At 36.5% G+C, this 19609-nt stretch overlaps 1 long non-coding RNA gene and 1 pseudogene across 1 annotated transcript; both read right to left on the reverse strand.

Annotated features, from left to right (window-relative positions):
- Positions 1–2714: 2714 nt before the first annotated feature.
- Positions 2715–9044, reverse strand: LOC114729584 (uncharacterized). Its single transcript, XR_003738759.1, has 2 exons — positions 8999–9044; positions 2715–2758 (listed from the first exon to the last, which is right to left on the reverse strand). It is a non-coding gene; the product is annotated as an uncharacterized LOC114729584 (long non-coding RNA).
- Positions 9045–13256: 4212 nt separating this feature from the next.
- On the reverse strand, positions 13257–17880 carry LOC114729583 (cytochrome c1-2, heme protein, mitochondrial-like; annotated as a pseudogene).
- Positions 17881–19609: the final 1729 nt, after the last annotated feature.

Consider the following 19609-nt stretch of genomic DNA (forward strand, 5'->3'; position numbering starts at 1 on the left):
AGATACTGAAAATTAGGTATAAATATGTACACTTAACTTGTCGAGTTGCTTAACACCAATCTGGGTCCCTTCAGCCAAATTTTAGAAGCTGAAAACAGGAAAAAGAGCTGTCAATAGTCATAAAGGAAGACAAAAGGCAACAGAAATTCAAAAAGAATAAAGCCACTGAAATACGACCAATAGAACTGTCACAGTACCCACTATATATTTACATATACATATTTTTTCATTTATAAACAATAGTCACAAGTGAAGGCAATAGAAACCGCCAGGTGCCTGCTCAAATTATTATACATTTGTCGGCCGTTGCTATAGCTCTCGAATCTGTCCTAAAGCGATGGAGGACCACCTACCAGTCTACCCCTCAGCGCTACGTCTGAGGTACTAATGCATTACATATAATAAATTTGCTCCACGATATTCTTGTTACAAAATTATAAAACAGAAGGAGAAGGATAGGCTTCAATGCATAAAGTCTCTCTCTTCAAAAAGTGTGCTATAGGAAGAAAGATTAATACCACCTCCTTAATTTGATCATAAATACTAAACTCTAATCCATTATGATTCTCATCATTTTTTCAAAATATATTTAAAAGGTTTCTTGCCTTCAATGCACATGATTAAAGAGAATGACTTAAAAAGACTAACACATATTTGTAACAAATAACCAATTTAACTAATTTTCTTAATATTTCTAAATAAGTTATCGATCACCTATATTAAGGACTAGAGGTTGTATAGTTTTAAACCTGTACGTTTACAGATTAACAAACACGTTGGTTTTAGCAATATGTCTATTTAAATTTATCAAACATGTTTGCTTCAAATTTTAACAAGCATATCTAATTAAGTTCAGATAACCAATGTAGCCAACACAGTAATTGTAATTTTGTTTTTAGAGCCCAAAGCTGAAGCACAGATCAAATTTCCATGCACTATCTCCAGTCCTAATTATAAACCAGTTAACTATTTGGGAGAGATTAAGAAACTTATTTAAGCTAGTTATTTGTAATGAATAGGTGTTGTTTTTTCTAAAATATCCTTATTAATCAAGTTTGTTATCTAGAACTACCATTATTAAAGGACTATATTAGAAAAAAAAGGATAAATATAAAAAACAAAGTAGATTCGGATCTTATATTTAGAACCAAATATAAGTCAAACAAAATCTTATATTAAGGACCAGATGTACTATATTTTATTTGGGCGCATAACAATAATAAATCCGTTCTCCATCCAACAAAGACTTCAAGCCTTGTGTTATATTACAAATTATACAGATATACATTCTCTACTATTATTTAATAAATCATGTGCATGTACAGAAGGTAATATCTTGGTACCATTTGTGCTTATATTAATATATACATCTACCCTACATCTGATTAGAAAGAAGTGCGGGGAAGAGAAAATTAGATGAGGAAATAAGAAAGAAGATAATTTTTCTCCTATTTGAGCAGCATGAAAAGATAAAAGGAGGAGAAAAGGACAGGAGTAAAACATGCATGGGTTCACGTATTTTCTTAAAGTTTCTAGAGTTGAGAGATTCCAAAGATAGAATACGTGTTCTGAAATTGCTATGATGGGTCCACATCTTCTCTATACTTTTTTATTTTCACTATAAAATTAATGACTTTTTTTCCCCCTCATGTTTTTTACACTTTTCACCTATTCATCTAAACATTTAGGAGCAGATGCATTTTCTCTCCACTTGTGTTTTCCCTCCATTTTCCCAACCCCCTATCCTCCAATATGTTTTTTTCTCTCATTTATTGTTCTCCCCTCTAAACTGTTTATTTTCATCAATGTATGTATTTATGTGCATGCTTATAGAGAGAGCTTGTTTATTTGTTATTATGTCTTTGTTACTTGAAACTCACGTCTCTATCAAAGACCTTGTCAGCCTCCTTCCCTAGGAGGGGACACACCAAGTTAATTGGATGCATATCCCCATTACCACAAAGGCACCTTGTGAACTTCATAGGTTCATCATGTACCAATTTACATTACCATAAACTGAAATTTTAAACATATACTAAAAGTTAGTTTAAAATTTAATTTGGTCATAAATATAAAATTCCAATCCATTTCGTTTCTCATATTTATTTATTTTTTTCTTAAATAGTCTTTGCAGCAGTTACATATATTAAAAGTTTTATCAAATAATAATTCTAGTTAATACACATGGTTAGCAAATGTATTTTTTTAAAAAAACACATATACTGAAAGTGGTATTTTAGTGAACAGTCAACTTATGCTAACTTCTCGTCATCCACTAGGCTCAAAATTGGATTCTAACCTAGTATTTTGTTTTAAGGATTTAAGCAACGCTTCTTCAAAAATATGTTATACCGTATATATACTTTAACAAACAGATTTAAGTCCGCATCTTTCATTTCACATAGAATTGATTAAGTAGGTGTGAATTTTACACATTGTAAAAATTTGAAGCAAGCAATGCTATTTATGACTTATAAATAATAATACGTCTTTATATAAGTTGCATATGTTAATATTTAATAACAAGAATATATCAACTTCATATATTTTTCATCTGAGCATAATTAAAGTCATCTCACTTTGCCTCTTAAAGAAGTCCATTATTTGTCCAATACGATGCATCAAAGTTTCACCTTATAATTAAATTAAAATAAACTATACAAGAATTATATGTATAGTTTGCATGGTCCCCATCTCATGTTTTTTTTTTTTATAATTTAACAGCGTTAATTAATATTTATTACATCCACAAGAGATCCTGCAGGAGAAAAAAAATACCTTAATGAAGCTAGCTCCATACGCTATATAGCAATCAGCTAAAAAAGAGAAAGGGTAAGTAATCAGCGAATCACCAAGTAGCAGCTAATGGGCAGTGGAGCAAAAGACTGGTTGCCGTTAACAGAAAACACGTCATGAGGATGAATACAAAGTGTCTACCCCACTCTAAAATGCTCACTCACAATTTCACATCATGCCATCCTGTGTCTCTCTCTCAGATTTGTAAGGATATAATTTGTCCACAGCATTATTATTTCATGTATAGGCTGACAGCGACTAGGACATTTATTGTTGGCTAAAGATAGATCTAACAAGTAATAATACAAATAAAGATGTACGTGTAACATAACATGATAGGTGAGTTATGATAGTTTTTCAAATTTTAGAATATAGATGAGTATATAATACAAAAATCAACATATATATATATAAGATAACATATATATTAACTCAATTATCAATAGAAGTTCACGACAAACTAAAACTATATTTACTAATTAGATTATAGAGAGAGAGTGCGCACTCATAAACAAATTCACATGAAAATAGCAACATAGAAAATTAAGTTAGAAATTAAATTCCAAATGCAAGAATAATGTTCACAACAAGCTATGATTAAATTGAGTAAATGAGCTATATGATACATTATATAACTATTGGAACCGGATTCATCATAATAGATTTACCCATATTTTCTTTTAATATATCAAAATTTGTTGAGGCTCAGGAGATAAATTCCAACTTAATTGATGCTTATTTATGATCATGTATATTTCAACTCAAAGGATATTCCCCACCCAAGCTTCCAGTCCCCAAGGCCAAGTTAGTTAAGCAATATTGTTTATCCAACATGTTGCTTTTTCGGATCATCATGCACCATTCATTAACACCTATTTCAAGATCTCATAATCAATGGTTAGATACCAAACTTCGGATATATCTTCTAAATCTTTGTTTCTTCACCACTCCGTACACTTACTAATGTAATCTTTAAAGTATTCATTTTCAATTGCATCATGCATCCGACATAATAATATTTTGAAGCCACGGATCGTCAGTGCTTGTCAAGTAATGTCCCCCTGTCCAATTAAAGCAATAAGTGGATCCCTTACGTAAGTTTCTGTCTTATAGATTTTAGGACATCTGGTCGTTAATGTCAAAAACTAGATAACTATTTAAAAAAATTTAAAAAATTAATTAAGTCAGCTAAATAAAACAAATGTATGTTAATTTTTCTAAATTACACTATTTAATTATGTGCGTTAGAACCATCCCTTAATAAGAACCTGTTCCAATCTGTAGGATATTTTAGAAAAAACATTACAAACTTTAGAGACAAGATGGATTATAGTATTGAGTAAAAAAAAAAAAATCATAGTATTATATTTAGAACCAAATTCAATGTTTAATTAGCTCTTATATTAAGGATTTAGGATTTGTAGTAGTATTATTATATGTTATTGACAGTGCCAAGTGATTGTGCACGTCTATGAGTGCATGTATCCTGTTATTTCCTAACAAATAATGAACCACAGCAAATTTTCAAATTAAGACTAGACACCATGCTCCAGTCTTGATCACTTGGGACTGTTTCTGTGTTGCGGCAAAGCAACTATATAAATGGAGTGATAAACTTCCCCGGAGAAAATTTTCAAGTTGAATGTTGGAGGTCTAACTAGAGAGATACTCTGATAGTGGATTATTTACGAAACCTATATAACTAAATAAAAGACAAAAAGACACAAGTGATATATCAGAAACACCTGCATAAATTGAGAAGCAAATACCAAGCCTTAGTATTGACCAAAGTATTACTTCCGGTCCTAATTATAAGAGCTAGCTGACTAATTTAAGGAGATTAAAAAATAAGGTAAATTAGTTATATATGATAAATAAGTATTGTTTTTTCCTAAAATATCCTTACTAATTAAGTATATTGACTAAAACTACTATTATTAAAATGATTACTTTGAAAAAAAAATACAAATATGAGAAATAAAATAGATTGATATCTTATATTTAAGACCAAGATAAAGTCAAACTAGGACTTATAGGGACCAAAGTAGCATATGATAAGCTAACTATATATATATAGGATATATGAATCTTGTTTGAGTGCATTCCTAATTAATTTATTTTATTATGCAACCTGCATTTTTTTTTAATAGGATTGATCGTACCAGACAGACATGCATACGTGCATGCATCCTCTAAGAAAAGGGAAACCCTAGCTAATAAGGCCTCAAGCAAGGGATGAGGAATGGGGCTCAGCTGAAGAAAATACGTGAGGGCTACACGCATACACTGTAAAAGAAGAGAACCTTGATAGGTTGACATAACTATAACCCTAAGTCCATCTCAGGCTCTCCCCAATTGACCCCATAATCTGTCCCGCAACAGTTTGTAATAATTCTCTATAACAAGCTAACATTGATATTGGTTCACCCAAAAGCTATATAACAATGTATTTGACATGTGTCAGTGTGCGTAGGGTCAATGTGAATGTTTGGTGAGTGCACGTCATCGTTATCCAAAATGCCCTGTTTCTTTTGCCAACCATTGGTTAGTTTTTGGTACCGATGCTAAGGAAGGAAAAGCAAGTTAGCAGATTTCGTGATAGAGACTGTTTTCTAATCTGTCCCCACTTCAACCCTGCCTTCCTCCTATATCATACACACATACATATAATCGACTAGCATTCTACTTTTTATAAGATTATTCATATTCAGCTGGCTCGATGACTTTTGGCTATACCTGTATGATTCATCTTCGAAAGCAACAATGATCTGGTTTAATATATTTAGCGACCCAAACTGAGGGCAGCTTTTACGTCCAGCCTCCATGCAAATCCTCCACCGTCCATTCTCCAAGCATCACAAGGAACCATCTGCGAGAATTTCTCCTTCCACCACGTGTACTGCACTTTCAACTGGCATGTGAAAGCACTGTACGCCAGTCGTTCTCTCATCACTAACCTCACCTCCATCTCCGGCGGCTCTTCCTTGTCCTGATGATCCAGGCTCATGAACATCTTCCCTAAACGCCCTATTCACCCACACAACCCCTTTTAAGCCGTCTGATACGAACCCTGGACACGAATCCCCACCCAGATTGGTTAACTTCTCCATGTCTGTATACCCTAACCCTAGCGCATCCATGCACGTCTCACTCACGCACTCCACCGTCACCAACGTTTCCACCGATTTCCTCACCGGTGGCATCACTGCCATCTGACCTAACGCTTGATTACGATCATTCATCAAGTTCAAGTTCAAGTTCAGCCGAATAAAAGGGTTAATAGCTTCCCGATCTTCCTTATCTGTCACAGTGACCGTATGACTATACACACTAGTACTAGCGCTACACCAAGCTCCACCTTTCGATGGGACCCGTTGGTCCGCACGATTCTTCTCTTCTAACAGCTGCAGCGTGGTGGCCGACTTGCTTTTTAGTTCTTCTTTTGCCACAGTACGCTCCCTGCCTTTATTAGCCTCTTTACAACTCCTCCGAACCCTAACGTACTTTCTCTTCGTTCTCCGTGCAGAAACGATGGTGTTATCATTGAACGCCGGCGATCGACCAAGTAGAGGCGCTCCCACAGCCGGCTTTGGAGCGATGGGTCGGAATCTTAGCATCAGGCTGTTGATCATCGCCTTATCCTGCAAGCAACCGGCGCATCTCGTGGAACGCCATGCCTCCCCACCATCCATATTTATCCCTACCCACCCAGCACTATTAAGACCAGCTCATGGTTGGATCCAGATTTATGTCTCTCTCTCTCTCTCGATCTGCGGGCGCGTGTGCAGGTTCTGAGGCAATATTCTCTTCGCTGAGGGCTGAGAGAGAGAAAACAGTTGGGGCCAGGTCGCTACCAAACTAGACAGAAGGGAGCGATGATAGGGGGAGCAAAAAGGCGAAGGCGAAAGGACACGTGTCCAGCGAAAAAGTCCAATACCATTGGGTGGATTGGGTTGAGACCGACAAAGAGATGGGCCCGGCACAATGGAGTACGCAGAGCCGGTCCCACATAAGGACCAATCAGAAACGAGAAGGTGTCCGGCACTGCCGAAAGCATGGTACACCGTGGGCTGTTTCCAGCATGAAAGCCGTACTGTGGAATGAGGTGGGAAGAGGGCCTTGGGGAGCTTCCAGAATAACACACGTAGTTGGGCTCTATTCGCGGCCCTCCTCCTGGAATCGGTGATGCCGCGTCTTTCTCCACTCGAGAGCAGGGTCGTGGACTTCACGGCCCACTCAGAGGGCTATGTTTTATGAGAATCGTCAGGCGTGGACACCACGCGCGTGAAGGCCAAAGAATAAGAATGTTTAGAGATATTACACCCCAAAATTAATGGATGTTTCATATGAGACACGTTGCAGTTTTGTAGATAAGCGGATCTCGGCTAAGATTTCGTATGTCACTGTCTCGCATTAGTTGTTACATCCCTGCCACGTACCCCCACCGCTCTCCCCCCACGTTATCAGTTTCTTCTTTCTGTCGCAAATCCTCCTTCATTTTATTACAAGTAATAATCCTAACTTAATCTCTCTTACGAGAAAATAGGAGATAACAAGGCCATCTTTTCCCAACCATATATATCTTACAGTGAACATCAAAAAGCCCCCTCGTAACAAAGCATTCGTAAATTCCATGCAAAAGCGTAGTTAGATTACATCTTTTCGTAGATAACCAAAAACTTCGGCGATTTATATCTCATCAACAAATAAATGACAATCAAATCATCTTCAATTTAATCTGCTTCATTAAAGGAGTTCGCTTCTTTCTTCTTCGTAAAAGCTTTCACAGCAGGGGATTCGTCCGTGTAATTGAATATGATGTACATGTACGGGCTTGATATATAACAGTGCAGAGCCTTTTTTTTGGTATTCTTGTCCAGTAAGGAAATTTTAAAGCCTATTTTGTTCGGCTTATTATTCTTATTTGTGCTTGATGTCATTAGGTACATGTGTGCGTGTATGCGTGTGTGCATATATATATATATATCCACACAGTACGTTTCCAGTGTGCTTTTGCATTTTTAGTGTTGATTATACCTATATTAAAATAAAATACATACTAATACATCTAACTAATGTAAGAAAAACTTAAATTAATTGTAGTACTCAAATGTCATGAATAATATGATTTATTTAGTCTATTTATTTAAAAACGACTTGCATATGAACGGATTCCATTAAGCACACCTAAAAGCATAAAATAATAGATATTAAAGGATTCCCCCCGGTTTTCCCAACGCCTTCCAAGTTTTCGCATTGGATGCTTAATTTATGATGGCTCAGTTACGTGTTGCTTTGAGACTCTTGCTTATTTTAAGAAAGTTTTTTTTTCTTTAATCTTACATATATTGAATATTTATCCAGAAACTTGCTCATTAAGCCTACTTGGCAATTTATCTAGCTTCATCTTCTATATGACAAATATGAAAAGACCCCACTTGATACTTTTCTCTGTGCTGCCTATCGAGTCCTTTCTCTCGTCCAAAATTGTGTCCCTCTTCTCATGTTTTCGACATCATTATTTTTCTATTACCCCTCCATTATCATTATTAAAACATGTACAACTTCCCTGCTGCTTCTATAGCTATTCGTAACAGCAAATATCGGGCCCCTACCCACCCAAATAAATAGCACTCGGAACTTGCTATCACAACAACCGCTCCCCTTTTCTGCCCCAACCCTCTCCTCTTGGCAGAAAACAGCCTCAGGCCAGCTAGTTCCTCTTCCCCTCCCTTTTTTTCCCCCCTCTCTCTATCCATCTATATCTATTCTATATATTATAATATATATACACACATTACAATAGAATAGGAATATGTCTGGGTATAGCAGAGCATACATTTTATTTAACATTATATTAGATTATTAGATTAATCACATAGGTCATCCCCCCAGTCTATTTTAGCCCCTATGGAGTGTCACGGCAATATATATTACATAGTTAAGCTAAGGGGAGATGTAACTATACACAGATAATAATCACCCTCAAGCCCGGGGAACGGTACAATACTTTATGGGTAAGATAATTGCCAGTATTGGTTGTTGTTCCTCCCGTTTACTAGCTCTTGTCCTCTCTTCAGTCCCAACCAGATAAGAGCCACGATCACTTCCCATCCCATCCCACCCCTAGCGCATAACCAGAGAGCTGCTAGCTAATAGCTATTACTTTTCATTTTCAACTTTCTTCAAACATAAATAATACCTGATACATAGGCTCCGGCACTCTAATTCATCTTCCTCTTTCCTTCTGGTTCTGGGTTTCTCAGAGACCCAAGCTCAGGGCAGCCTTGATGTCTAGCTCCTCCATGCAAGCCACCGCAGTCCACCATTTCCACACATCACACGGCACCATCTTCGTCCACTTCTCCTTCTGACACGTATACTGTAATCTCACCCCGCACGTAATGCCTCGTATGAATAGATCACGTTATCCTTCACTTCAACTTCACCACCACCTCCGGCGACGACCCTTCCTCGTCTTTACCACTCACCATCCTCTTGTACGCCTCGTTCACCCATCCAACCTTGCCCGTACCGTCTGATATGAACCCCGGACACGTGTCGCTCTCCAATTCTTCACCTTCTCAACATCCGTACTACCTAACCCTCCTACGTTCGTACACGTGTCCCCCACGCTCTCCACCGTCACCCACGACTCCACCACCCTCCGGCGCCGTTCAGGGAGCCCGTCGTTGCCCACAGCCTTGCCGGTTCAGGATTTCTCGGGATCTCAACTTTCTCCACTGTCACGTCCAGATCAACGTTCTTACACCATGAGGTCTCGGCGATCGAGCCTCCCGACAGTTCACTTTTCTCCGGCATCAACTGAAGAGTTACACCGCGTTCTCCGGACTCTCTCGCATCTCAGATCTCTCAAAAGATCTGTTATTATTATTATTATCCTTTCTCCACATCCAGTGTTCCTCCGAACCCTAACGTACTTTCGCTTCGCTCTCTTGCCCGAAAGCAACACCTTACTCGTGTTGTCCGGCACCGCAGCTCCGGAGGCAGAGCCTCCGGCGACCGGTTTCGGCGCGATCGGACGGAATCTGAGCATTATTCTGTTAACTACGGTTTTATCGCGAGAAGCCCCCGGGGGCACGCGCGGCTAGGTTGCTCCATACATCTCCACCGTCCATCAACCAACGGGAGTTCCTAATCTGAGGCGCGGATCTCTTGAGAGTGTGAGCCAAGGTCGCTTGTTTTCGCTCTGTTGCCGAGAGAAGGGATGGGGGAGCAGGGAGGAAACGATAATGATAACGGCAGCGCGGTGGCTGGGTGAATAAGCAACACGTGTCTAGGGCAACAGAAAACAGTAGGGTTGTGATTGGATGAATTTTAATTTACGTGGGCCCCGCTGGGAAAAAAAAAGTGGCGTATCTGGGAGGCGTAAATCGAGGCCTGTGATTGGTCCCACGGCGGAGCCAATAAGAGACGCGATAGTGTCCAGCACTCCTGGAAAGAGGAGGGGCACGTGGCATCCTCACAGCGAGCACCATATTCTCTATTGGGAATACGCTTTTCTCTACTCGAGGACCTCAGCACGTGCTTCCCTTTGATTGGCCAGTAACAACCTCGTTGCGCTCTCAAACAGTTGACTCTTCCTTATCTGTCACTCTCTCAATGGGCGCGTGCCGTAACGTCCCTTTCATAATATCTTTGTGGATGGTGCATTCTTATTGGTCTATCTATTTGGGCCCCAGCTACGAAGTGACCTGCCACAGTGCTTGGACCGCACTCGCTTGGGCCGCAGCGTTGAATGTGTAATTGCTGATAAGTGAGTGGGTATGCATCCGCACTAACTGAACGCTGCAAAATAACGAAAGCTCGTTGGTAATTTATTAGGAGGGAAATTATATTTTAACACCAAATAAGAAAGATCGCATTCAGTTCAAAATATAAATGTTGGGTAGTAACTGCAGAACTAAAGAATGGAGCTATTATTTATGGCATAAATTATGAATTTTGGAAACTATTTAATATCTTTTCAATATGACAATATGAATATCATCTTTTTTATTTAGTTAACATATATTTTTTATCTTTTAATTTATATAAAAGTTTTAATTTAGTTTTCTTAACTTCAAAAATATTTTTTAAAATTTTTAATTTTAAATTCTCAACAAAAAATGATAATATTAAAATTTTAATGTTTAATAAAATATTCTGCAAAGTTAATATATTGAGTTTAATTTTTAAAATAACCAATATAATCATTTCAAACCAAGACTAATAATTTCATGACTAAAATAATTTTTTAAGGTGAAAGAATCAGACTAGAGTTTTGTATAAAATTAAAAGGCTCAATGTATGTTTTAATTATGGGAAGTACTCCCACAGTTCCTAAATTTAAACTTCAAATAATAGAATTATGTTTAACAAACTAGTAGTTAAATAGTTTTAAAATAATTAATATACTAAAATGTATTTTTTATATATTTATCATTATTTATTAAGAGAGTAAATGAGAGAGACAACAAATAAAAAAATATGAAAGTAACATTATAACAAAAAATACTAAATACAGTCAACTAAAAATAAATTGAAAAATAATAAATATTTGAATAAATTTAAAAATAAAATTTATATTTTAAACGAGACTCCAAACTTATATATGGAATCTAAGGAAATATAATTTTATTATAAAGAAACAAAATAAATAGGAACGCTAATACTAACAAAGAGACACCGAACCAACGCAAGAACTCCGAACCAACAAAGCAAGACGGCGTCGAAATCAAAAGCAAAGACCAGACCAACATCCGAAGCTACTACCCTGCGAATTAGACAAGAGAAGACTAGAGTCCCCCCCATTTTGTTTGTAACGACTTTCAAAACGGCCGTGTTTAATATAAAATTTATTTATTTTTATTTTGATTCTAATTATAAAATTCTAATATATTTTATCTCTGATATTTATCAATTTTTTTTCAAAATAGTCCTTATAATAATGGTAGTTCTAGGCAATATACTTGAGTAACAAGAATATTTTAAGAAAGACGATACCTATTTATTACAAATACTCTTACTAATCATGCATATTAACAAGGATATTTTAATATGTATAACTACTATAGGAGTACCTTAAAAAAAAAATGAATTGGGATTTATTAGGATTAAATTAAAGTTAAACAAGTCCTTGTATTAAAAACTGAAAGTAATATAAAGTACTGTATACATATACGAGCACAGGAGGCACATGCACGTATCCTATCCAATTTAGACAGTCTTCATATTTGTGGAAACAACAGATGTGGATCCATTACCTGTCATACTTCACAGAGCATGAAGCCACTACCCAAATAAGTAAACAACCAACCAACTTATTTTATTTGGGTCAAAAAGTAAACAGCCAATTAGTTGCCGTGCCCCAGCCTGTGATGGGTTATTGGTCAAATTAACACAAACGGTGCACACCGAATAGCTTCTTCTGAGTTGGCCTCTGGTTACATCAGTCCAATTAATTAAACAGCCTCCTTTTTCATCTCATTCGTCTCTAACCTCAATAATTGTCTTCCCAGGTGATCATACATGGTTTTCGTGATTTTCCATGAAGAAAATCTGGCAAACTTTGACCAAATTGTCCAATCTCAATCTTCCTTCCTTGTGCCTATCCACTACTCCTAAGAATAATGATTTTTTTTTAACTGTTCGTCTTCTTTTTCTTTTTCCTAATAACCTTCACATTACCCATAAACATGGCTCATTATATATTCTACACGCGCGCGCACAAGCATGAGGTCCATATTCAATTTTTACAAATAAACACACTTGTGAACGCACATATGATCTTAGTGTGATTTAAACTGAAATTGCAATTGATGGATCTTTAATTGACGCAGAATTTTTTTTTTTGGTTAAGCACAAATATTCTTGCTCGAGACCCTTGATTCCATGCATTATGAAGAACTAAAAAGGTGTTAGAATAAGATTAAAACTATAGTTTTAAAATATTTTTACGGTATACAAAATAAATATATGGAGGAGTTTGTCTCGATTTACATAAAAGTACTTTTGAAAAGTGATTCTTGGGGTATCCAAACACCCCTTAATTCTTTTTCGTTAGACCAATCCCCATTTGTTCATACAGAACATTATAACAGTGCAAGATTGCCTTTGCCAACTTATGAGGGAGAGCTCAGGGCCAGAAATGGACAAATGCACGTAATTCATGTAAGTTATTCTGGCAGAAATTGATGAATGAAAAAAATAAAAATTAAAAGTGTCTCATCGACTTATTTTGTTTAATCCAAAATGAACGTCAACATTAGCCCCAAAAGCGATCCGCTTGCAAAAATCAAGTGAATGTAGTGACTCGGACGGTTTAAAAATCACGGGCCCGAGAAGGGATATCTTTTAGACGCAAATAATATCTCACATCATATGGGGGACATTATATTTCCTTTTATCAATTCAATCTTCCAAAAATTGAACAAGCTTCCAGCCGCTTCATGCGCCGGAGTTGAACATATTTCAGGCATCTTATATAGCCACCGGGGAATAAGTGAAAATGAAGGTTGAAGGCAGTTAGTTGACGACATCAACAACCAGCTTGCGAGACTTGAGAACAGACCATCTCAATCGACGGAAATAGGCAGCTTGAAGTAGTGCCAGGGATAGTACAAAAATCCATTTGAAACCCATCTGCATTTAGTAAGTTGGGTTAGAAAAATATGACATTATACATTGATCAGGTAGGGAAAAAATATAAGAAAAACAAGACCAGTTTTCTCTCTTCCATCTCAGGTTCAGCAGCCCAAGCCAAGAATGCCACGACGTCTTTTCCCATCTGCACATGGAAACAAATGAGCTTCCTACCACCCAGAGCCCATGGATATTGCATTTTGAGAAGATTTGCTAAAGCCACTCCTCAAGCCAACATATAGTTAAGAGGCAAATTAATATACCTGAGATTCTGTAGCAGGGGTGCCATCTTCATATTCAACAGCACCATCGTTCAGCATTTTAGGCATGGCGATTGCTCCACCAGGAAAATAAGGATTATAGTGCAATCCCTCTCTAATCTAAAAATTTAAAAAGAGAGATGATCATGATTAAGAGTTGAAGCCCCATATTGCAAGTTGGTGCAGAGAAAGACTTTCATGAACTTGTAAATTGTAATGATGATTGGATTTGAAGAAAACTAGATATTCGATTCAGCTTCCACGGTTTATGTCAATATATACAAAGGACTGATAACTGGACTAGCCAGGTTCAATGAATCAAATCATATAGAGATACATTTTCCACCCAATACCATATGCTCCAGAATATGAAAAAACAGAATTTACCTATTAACCGTTACATGCTTTAACATTGAAATATACTGCTGCTTCAAAAACTGGCAAATTTCAACAATTCCCAGCAAAATGATTTGTAAATGCAATCATGCAAAATTTAAAAATGAGTTGTTCATGAAGTGGCTTAAAGAAAAGAAATGCCAGGGCAAGGGCTCTTGAACAACTGCCCATCCCCAGAATAAACATGCATGCAGATTACAGGTAAATATTTCTGTGCCAAAGCCTCGACGTTATTCTTGCATCCTGAAAATTTTGGTTAACACACAAAATAACTTCAGCAAGTAGGATTTCAGGCAATCTTAGATTAGAATTTACCGAAACACCAGCGGGGGATCACGATAACCAGTAAGAAGGGAAATACATAGTTTTGACCATTGTGGCGGGCCTGAAAAGAAAAGAAAATTAATATTTTACAAATATACACCCCAAAAAAAAAAATCTAACGAGATCACAAATAAGGTATTGGAATTACTTTGGTAATAAGACTTAGATCTGGAGGATAAGCTCCTCCATTGGCAAACCTAGCTGCTGCTTCATTTGCATATGGTTGAGGAAAGCGATCACTGAGTTTACCAGGGCGTGTAAACATCTCACCCTCATCATTAGGGCCGTCAACCACCTCAATCTCAGCTGCCATAGCCTTTACCTCTTCTTCTGTATAGGCAACACCAACCAAATCACGGTATGATACCAAAGACATAGAATGGCATGAAGCACAGACTTGCGTATAAACTTGATGACCACGGCGAATCCTGCTCACCAAAAATTAGTTTGAAACATCAAGACCAACAGTACACAACTGAAAGTCTCTAGTGTTCACGTGAAACTTGTTTACAGCTCATGATACTTGCATAAAGAAGAATGCACATCCTAACCTCCCCAAAAATATAAACATAAGGTTGAGACAAATCAAATAATGCTCACTTCGCAAAAAGCTAATCAAAACTAATATGTAGCAACTGCTTACTGCTACCCCAATGCAGCATGGGAATAAGTCGAAAAGGGTTCAATTTCTGTCCCAGGAAGTCATATATAGAACCATATATAGTGTACATTCTCATGACCTTGCTAAAAGCCATTGTTAGATAAAAAGAAGGAAAATATAGGATACATTCAAGAAAGACTCACGAAGCATGATCATATGAACTGAGGATGCCCTTGTGAGGCCATGGATAGCTTGGACATTCCAGGCCATGCTCGGCCTCATCACTCGCTGATGCAGTTGTTGCAAAGCTCAAAAATCCGGAGACACCAGCTCCAAATAAAGCAAGTGCTCTCAAGGAACTTGTGCCAGTAGAGCCTGCATTATCTTTATTTGTGATGATGGATGACAAAAGGGACGGTGTCTGTGGAAAGCATAGAGCAATCGTTAGCAAAGAGGCATAATAGATTGTCAAGCAAATTGTCAGACATGGACTAATATAGTTTAAATATTACTAAGCCTACTTTCCCCATGAACCCTTGGGAATGGAGTAGAAATAAATTTACTGAATCAGAATAAAGCAGTGTTTAATAGCAACTCAACAACCAAAAAAAAAAAAAACATACTTGTCCATAAATATTCAATAACAATTAGCAAGTTAGCAACGACCTGGGTAACATAAATACATTGCTACATGCTATTCATTTGAAGAAAGTGGCATCTGCATTGTAGTAAAGGTACACCCAGAGAAAGAATGATTACAAATGGCAAACATATTGACATAGGCTATAAGACAGAGAAAATACTTAAAATAATTGTGAAAAGAGTAAGGATTTGCTTAAATTTTGTATTTTGTATATTGCAAGGAATTTTCCTCTCGTCAATCACAAATTTTAACACTAGCATAGAAATATCTATTAGTTTGTCCACTAAGAACAATCCAGTTCCAACAGAAGAACTAGTTGCTCACAAATCATTGATGGTAAAATAAAGTTCATTCGTGGAGGTACTTCTTGTAATTTTATGAGCCCTAAAGACCGATTTGATGAATTCTTTCACAAACTAGCCGCAATAATATGACTTTACAGCCAACATAAAATTCTAGACAAAATAAAATTACAAAACACAGAGCTTCCCTAATCTGCAAGCAAACCAATCCATAATGCATCTTCTCCAGATATGTATAACAACTGAAAACTTCTTTCCCCTTTCTAACCCCCAACCATTATTCTAAGAGTCCGTTTTGGGGTACACAGGCTGCAGGGGACAGAAATGCCAGTTTACTAAATTCTCCCCATAAAAGCAGAAAAAAAAAGAAAGAAAAGCCAAAGCTTACAGCGTGTTGGGACTGAAGTCTTCTCCTCAACAACTGCTGAAAAACACCTCCAGCCATCTCAGTCCACACTGTAAATATTCATAAAAGAAGATAGAAATGGATTATAATACGTAACTAAATCATAGGCGATATTATCCAGCATAATTTGAATTCATTAAAACATAGGTCTGAATGTAGATTACACAATTATTAGCACAGTAACTTTCACCCGTTTCACACAAGTGACATAAAAAACCCAATAAGGCAAGAACATGAAGTTTAAAACATATGAAGTTGTATGAGTGACTGATATTTCACAAACAGACTTCCAGCATAGTCATCCCTAATTCCTAATAGCATTCTGGTTAGTTCATTTAGCCATCTTGATATGAAAACGTGCACGCAGACATTAAGCCCGTTAAAAAAAAAAAAAAAAACCCTCCCAATAAATGCGATTACCGCTAATTCTTTGATTGTAATACTTATCTTTTCCCCAACCTCATATTGCACAAAACCCGCATCTTCAATAAGCCATAGACACAAGTTTGTCAATTTCTGGCATTTCGTTTTACACATCTTGCAATAGATGTAATATAAACAACACGCAAGTGCAAGAACGAGATAAAAGTGGAGGACATAAGTACTAAGTGCAGCATTCCCAGTTAGATAATCTAACAAAACATGCGAAAGGCAGAAAACTTCGGGTTGAGTCAAATGATGAAGTTCCAATTCCCAAATCGAAAGGTGCCAAAATAAACACTGAAGATGCTCGCTGACAGTAACTTTCACCCGTTTCACACAAGTGACATAAAAAACCCAATAAGGCAAGAACATGAAGTTAAAACATATGAAGTTGTATGAGTGACTGATATTTCACAAACAGACTTCCAGCATAGTCATCCCTAATTCCTAATAGCATTCTGGTTAGTTCATTTAGCCATCTTGATATGAAAACGTGCACGCAGACAATTAAGCCCGTTAAAAAAAAAAAAAAAAACCCTCCCAATAAATGCGATTACCGCTAATTCTTTGATTGTAATACTTATCTTTTCCCCCAACCTCATATTGCACAAAACCCGCATCTTCCAATAAGCCATAGACACAGTTTGTCAATTTCTGGCATTTCGTTTTACACATCTTGCAATAGATGTAATATAAACAAACACGCAAGTGCAAGAACGAGATAAAAGTGGAGGACATAAGTACTAAGTGCAGCATTCCCAGTTAGATAATCTAACAAAAACATGCGAAAGGCAGAAACTTCGGGTTGAGTCAAATGATGAAGTTCCAATATCCCAAATCGAAAGTGCCCAAAATAAAACACTGAAGATGCTCGCTGATTTTGGTTCATGGCCGGCGAATATGCATGTTCAATTTTAGACATCAAAATTGAAAACAATGAATTTAAAAGTAGTTCACAGATCCAAGGAAGTATGATATTCAAAGAGAAACACTGGAAGCACTCACGAAATGGAGGCGACGAGTCCGAATACGAAGATTGGTTCTGAGATCAATGAAGAGGAGGGCGAAAGCAGCAGCAGCGACGACGACACATGGATTCGGGGAGGAGCGACAAAACTCTTCTTCAGTCGACGAGATTGTCACCGGGCCACATGGGCTTAAGCCCCAACTTGTTTAGACAAAATACTGGACCCGTTTTCATTTATTTTAAAAACATATTGAATTATCTTTAGCCCAGTCACTTTTTTTCTTGCAATAATATTGCGCGAACTTTAAAAATTAAATTGTAGCTCCAAATAATATTTCTTATTAATTGAAGTGGTATCTTGTTATCAAAAAATGAAATTCACAATAAAGCCATTTTTCTAAAGTTTAAAATATTTTAAAATTTTTTTGTTCCTAGTGATGTTAAGAAATAAATCAAGATGGTGTTAAGAATTTTTTTAAGAAAAATATAATGAAGTATCTTAAACATTAAAAAAAAAATCAATATGCAAGCTTTTCTAATGTAATTAAAAAAATTCTATTATAAGCGAATGATAAATCTTGTCACTAACTTTTTTTTTTATATAGTAGTATCATATTCTTTTTTATTACCATAGAAAAAATGGCCGTCGCTGTCTATCCTCTTTTTGTCCTCACCTAGGCGGTAGCATTTTCATTCTCCAAAGTTCAAACGGTCATGGGCTGCCGAAGAGGAACGTGGCCTCGTGCACGTGACAGGCTGTTCATCACCGAATGGGCCCCGCCCCCATTTATCCATTTTTTACGCTTTTCGTTGACGCTAATTCTAACGGACAAATGGTTCTTCCTCTTCCTCCCTTTTTATCTGAAAAAAATTAATTATCCTTGTTTTATAATGTATAACCTCTCAATTCAAAAGACAAAAAAAAAGTGTAGCCTCAAACGTCTCTATTGTTTGGTGAAAAAAAAGAGTCTCTATTGAAACTTCTTTTTACTTTTTTTAAATGTGAAGTTGTAGTGCTTTTTTTTCCCATGAGAGGTGTAAATTATCTGTATAAAATACACTGGTGTTTGGTACTAGTATCGTCGATTTAATTAGGTAATTTTTTAATATTGTTTTTTCTTATCCAAACAATTTCAACCTTTACAACCTCCAATTTCTTGGCAAAATAGCCTCCTCCTCTTGTAGCCTTTTAACAAAAGAATAATTTTATGAATATTAAAAAAATACAGAGAATTCAAGAAACAAAGACAAAAACAAGCAACAAAACAAACTAAACAGCCTTAAAAAAAACATAAAAACCAAGGTGTCTTCAAGAGACAAAAAAGGTCATTCAATTTCCATTCAGTCCTGACCTATCTCTATGGTTGAATTTCTGATAAGCTTTCTAGTACTGTCCATTGAATTATCATTTAAATCAGCCATTAAAATGTCATATAGGCGAGATGATGTTGTCATAAACCATCCATTAGATATCATTTTACTCCTTTCAGCAGCTGCAAAAAAAAATACACAGCATAGTTTCCATGTATAACAACCAAAAAAATTTGTAAATTTGGCCTTAAATAAGTTAAATAAAATTTTTTAGAGATTATAAAGACGCTTTACCATTCAATTTTATCTAGAGGTTTATCAGAGATAACGGTTTAAAGTTCCTCACAATCCATCTCTATATTAACATTATAATTGTGGCAACAACCAGATAAGTTAAGAGCACATTTCAAAGAAAAACATTCAGGTTTAAAAGGGGTAGAAACCTTGACTTTTTTTGCAAATACCACTCAAAAGGCCTTTTGTAGCCTAGTTATCTGTAGTTTTTATTCATCAGAATTTCAAGTCATCACAGGTCA

Source organism: Neltuma alba, unplaced genomic scaffold (genome assembly GCF_004799145.2).
Source record: "Neltuma alba isolate B1F8T4 unplaced genomic scaffold, ASM479914v2 tig00012647_pilon, whole genome shotgun sequence".
Taxonomy (NCBI): domain Eukaryota; kingdom Viridiplantae; phylum Streptophyta; class Magnoliopsida; order Fabales; family Fabaceae; genus Neltuma; species Neltuma alba.